The sequence below is a fragment of the Molossus molossus genome, unplaced genomic scaffold (assembly GCF_014108415.1).
Source record: "Molossus molossus isolate mMolMol1 unplaced genomic scaffold, mMolMol1.p scaffold_m16_p_13, whole genome shotgun sequence".
Lineage (NCBI taxonomy): Eukaryota > Metazoa > Chordata > Mammalia > Chiroptera > Molossidae > Molossus > Molossus molossus.
Window position 1 is genome coordinate 46,451,282 of NW_023425348.1, and position 5,391 is coordinate 46,456,672.

Sequence of the window (5,391 nt, forward strand, 5' to 3'; positions counted from 1 at the left end):
CTGCCACATCCAGGAAGATCCCAAGGACATTGTCCTTTAGTTCTTGTCCTCCTACTGGAAATTCCAACCTGAGAGTTTCAGATAGTTGCGCTGGCAAGCCTGATGGGCGACTTAGTCCCTTCTGCTTCTAGGTCTTGGCTCTTCAGGCTGCAAGGCCTCAGCTCTGAGCAACTTGGCACATTGTATGCAGCTCCCTGTAAGAGAGACCTTTCCTGTAGGGGCCTGGAGCGTCTCTGGCCACCATAGGGGTCCATCCTCCTGTGCTTATCTCTCTTCACCTCTGAACCTATCTCTGGCTCTGACCTCATGGTAATCCTATTATTTGCAACAAATACTTTCTCTGACCAAAGTTGTGAAATATTTGTCCTACTCATGTGTTAATAGTTTTTCTGACTCCTGATGAAATCTAGCTCTTTATCAGTATCTGGCGGTGATTACATGTAAATGTTGGGTAGCATGTCTCCTCTGCTGGCCTACTTACCTGTTTCCATTAAGGCCTGACATGAATTTTTTTTTTTTTTTTAATTTTAAACACTCCTCAGAAAAACTTCAAGTTCTCCTAGAACTGAAAACAGTTGTGAAAAGGAAAACTCTAAGTTTCTGTTTTCTGTCTTTAGAATGCTTCTATTTTTTTTTTTTTTTTTTGTACAGATAGAGAGGGAGGGAGGGAGAGAGAGAAACATCGATGTGAAAGGGACACATCGAGTGGCTGCCACCCGCACGACCAACCAGGGCCGGGGACAAACTGCAACCGAGGTACATGCCCTTAGCGGGAACCGAACCTGGGTCTCTCCAGACCGCAGGCCAATGCTCTAACCACTGAGCCAAACCAGCCAGGGCAGAATGCTTCTATTTTTTAGAGAAATTTCAGAGCATGCTTCCATGGAACTATCCTAGAATCTCCACCTTTGAAATCTTGAAGTCCACCCTCTTGTTTTCTGACCATACTCCCCTTCTGCCCAGCTTTCAGATCCTTCCTCCTAGAACAACTCAGAGAGAACTTCAGTTCCCGACTCCTCAGTCACCACGGCCACCGCCTCCAGTCAGGCACCTGGATGTTTGCCTAGATTTTAGTGTAGTAGCCACATCATTCTGCCTGGAAGCAGATCTTCTGACTCCCCTGACTCTTTTCATTGTCACACATTCTGGTAGTTTCCATACCTCATGTTCCTTGCTGCCCAGTAGATCTTTCTGACCTTTTGCACAGCAGGGAGGTTGAGAACATGGCTAGACTAGAAATTGCCTGAGCTGTTCTCTATTCCAGGATATCAGCCTTGTCTTTTTAGGAACCTAATACTCTTTGGCAGTTGGCTGAAGGCCCTGTGGTTCTCTGCCCCCCTGGCTTCTGGCACCAGAACACTCCCTCTTCTGTTTCATGGTGGCCTCACCCCTCCCACCTGGAACACAGTCCAGACTCACCTGAGCCACTGGAGAAGCAGTTGAAATTACTGTCTATATAGTATGTGAGAACATGGGCCCCTTCCCAAGCTCCAACTCCCCCTCCCACCCTGTGGCAATATGATGAAGGTCATCTGTAAGTGGACTGTGAGACCTTGGGAGCCTGGCCAGCTGCTGGTCAAGGAATGGCCCAACAGAAACTGCTTCTAGATGTGAGCTTGGACTGTAAACAACTGCAGAGAAACAGCTTGTGTTTTGACCTCACGCTTGTGTGCCAGCATGTCCCCACCCCCACCCCTGCGTGCCTTGTTTTGCTTTGTCCTTTATATAACCTTGTACTAAGAAAGCCTGAGGCATGGGAAACTACCAGCTGGCCACCACTGGTGCACACATAAGTCCTGATAAACCCATGTTTTTCACAGCCAGTCCTCTCGGTTATTTTTTTGGAATCAGCAAGCAATATGCTGAGGTTTTCTTGGACTTGGGCTGTTTGCATAATACTGTCATATAAAATAATATTCAAAGTTAATTTTTTAAAATATTTTTTTCTTTATTGATTTTTGGAGAGAGAGATAGAAACATCAATGAGAGAGAACATCGATTGGCCGCCTCCTACATGCCCCCCACCGGGGATTAGGCCCACAACCTGGGCATGTACCCTGACGGGGAATTGAACCAGCGACCTCTTGGTGCATGGATCGATGCTCAGCCAGTGAGCCACCCCAGCCGGACTCAAAGTTAATTTTCAATTACTGTTTTTAAATTTAGTATTAAATAGTATTTTTCTTAATCTTTTTTTTTTTTTTATCCTCACCCGAGGACACCCTTCCATTTTTTGTACAGATAGAGTGGGAGGGAGAGAGAGGAAGAGACAGAGAGAGAGAAACATCGACGTGAAGGGACACATCGAGTGGCTGCCACCGCACGACCAACCAGGTCCGGGGACAAACTGAAACCGAAGTACGTGCCCTTAGCAGGAACCAAACCTGGGTCTCTCCGGACCGCAGGCCAATGCTCTAACCGCTGAGCCAAACCGGCCAGGGCTTCTTAATCTTTTAAAAAATGTTGACATTCCAAAATGTATAGCCTAGAATTTGCACTTCATCTTTACAGGGATGAAAAGCATATTTTTTAATAGAAATTTTTAAGGTTCTGTTGTCAAAAATGGATCCTCTCTGCTAAAATAAGGTGCATGAGTAGTATTTGTTGAGAAAAAGATGTGAGGCAAATTGCCCACTGTAATGAATATTCAGGCACCTGGTGCGAGGGGCTCTGTGCATTGTGTGACACTTCCCTGGATAGAGAAGCTGAAGAGCTCTTGTCAAATAATAATGACAGGCTTCAAACGGAAACTTATGTGAATTTTGATAGAATTCTCTTAGCTCTGCTAAGTTCTACTGCATTGTGCCCAGCATAGGCCCTGAAGGCTGTTCTGTGGAAATCACTGATTTGCTTATTCTTTTTTTTCCTTCTGTTTCCCTCTGCCCTTTAACAGTCAGTTTAACATTTCTTATTTGCTTCCAGTTCTTCTTTAACAGCTGGGGTGACTTCTCCTCTGTTTCTTCAGTGCAACCCACATGCCAATCATCAAGCGTGTTGTCAGCCGTGTCTGTGCTCAGAGCTTACAGAATAGGCTTCTTGCTCAGACTGACATTTCATGCATTCTTGCCACAGAGCTCATGTATGAAACATATATCATGGATTCACACTGACTTCTTTATGAAGAATTAAATTGTATGGCTTTTATTTAGCTTTATAATTAAAAAAATAATTCTTCCTATTTAGGATCCATAATCTCTAACAGACAGACCCTAGTCATGACTCTACTCCGGGAGGCGTTCTTGTTCTATGAGAGATGAAGGGAGCTGTCTGGAGGATGACAAAAGCTATGAATCCTCTCAAGAGAAAATGTCCATAGACACAAAATTATGCATTCAATTTTCAGGTGCTCAAGAATCTCAGTGATCCTGTTCATAAACAGATAGTTAAGAATCTATGCCCTTCTGGGCTTGTTAAATATGTTAAAAATATCTATAGAAAGAAAGTGTCACCCTGGCTGGTTTGGCTCAGCTTTTAGAGCATCGGCCCATGGGCCAGAGAGACTCAGGTTCAGTTCCCACTAGGGCGTGTACCTCGGTTGTGGTTTGTCCCTGGCCCTGGATGGGGTTGTGTGGGTGGCAACCAGTCGATGTGTCTCTCTCACGTCAATCTTTCTCTCTCTCTTTCTCCCTCTCTCCCTCCCACTCTATCTGAAGATAAATGCAAAAATGTCCTCGGGTGAGGATTAAAAAAAAAGAAAGAGAGAAAGTGTTCATCAGGAGGAGATTTATTGGTTAGACATGCATATAGAAAAACTAAACCACAAGGACACACACTATCAGTGTCCATCCAAATGTCATCCATGGGAGAGAAGACTCTGGACCAAAAAATCCATCAAATGTTCTGGTTCTGGGAGCAGGATGAGAGTGTCATCCTAATTTAGTGTAAAGCCATTAACCTCTCAAATGATCAAATGCCCTTTGTTTTGATGCCGTGCATGCTAGACAAATTTCGGATTATAATTTGACTCCTTGGGTAGTCTGCCTATGGGGCAAAAGTGTTCTGACCAGAGAATATAAATATCCAGTCCCCTCTGCAGAAAACGTTGAACTAACAAACCTAGCTATTCTGTTTTTGTAAAAATAACATTTGTTGTGAAACTGACTAGTAAGAGTCCACTCATAAAAGATGATTCTAGATTTCTGAACTTTTGTAGCAGAGGGAAATACCTCTATAAAAGATTGATCCAGTTTCTAAGCCTGGAAGACAGAGGGAATATGATAAATTTGTTAAATTTCTAATTTAAATCTCCAAAATGTGTTGTCTTAGGACAAAGAGTCACTGACTTTATTAATTTTATTCTGGGCCTAAATGAGAAAAGTCAGACATGGAATTTTGAGACTCTTCTGCACAACAAAGGATTTAAGCTATTTATATACTTTAGGAGTTATAGACACTAGTCACAGTTATGCAGTTTCCCATGGCAACCAATTATTATGCAATGCTTTGAGATTTGAGGTTTCTAACCACAGGAAATAATATTAAAATTTTGAAGACCCAATGTGGTTAAGAGACTTTTCAGATAAGCTTACAAAGCTATAAAATATTGAACAGGATGGCTACAAATAAAAATCCTGTCATGAGAGCTATAGTTTTGTGACTACTATTCTCAACCTTAATCTTTCTCTAACAAGGTCTTGAGAATGGCTTCATCACTCTGAATTTTATCAGTCTTACACTTTAATAACACTTCTCTTTCTACAGTTTCTTTTTACAGTCAACTAATAGATAAGGCTGCAGTCTCTGACTTCAGCATGATTTGATTAGCCAGAACTCAATGAAAAATGCTATATTTGTAGAAACCTAGGAATTAATACATCAAATGTGAAAAAAGTAAATTGTAAGAAAGATACTCAAATATCACCCAGCTCATAAATGGTCTCCTAGGTCGAGTCTAAACTCTCAGTCTGGTCTCCAAGTCCTTAGGCAAATTGTCCTCCGCTCCACATATGTATCCACATTTCCCTCAATCCCAGACCAGTCTCTGTACCAGCCAGGCAGTGTCTTAGGGTGGGTTCCCTCAAAAGCTGACTACAAGATTCCAGTGCAGGTAGTTTGTCTGGGAGAATCAGGGGTCTCCTGCAGGGGAATTAGGGAAGTGACATAGGGAAGGGAAGGCAGCCGGAAAAGGGTATGTCACTAAGCCAACTGCCATAGAGACCTACTGGAAAAGTGTGCAAAGCATACCTCAGACTCATCTCACTAGAGAGATATGGGAGCTGGGGTATTTTACACCAGGTCTCACAGTCATTGGCTGAGGGCTGATCCAGGAAGTGTTCATCCCCCAGCACTTCCAGTTTGCTGAGTTTAGGTGAGTGAGATAGCTTTCCATGGTTCTGGAGCAGCCCTCAGGTACAGAGATGTATCAGGTACAGAGATGGTTGTCTGAGGAAG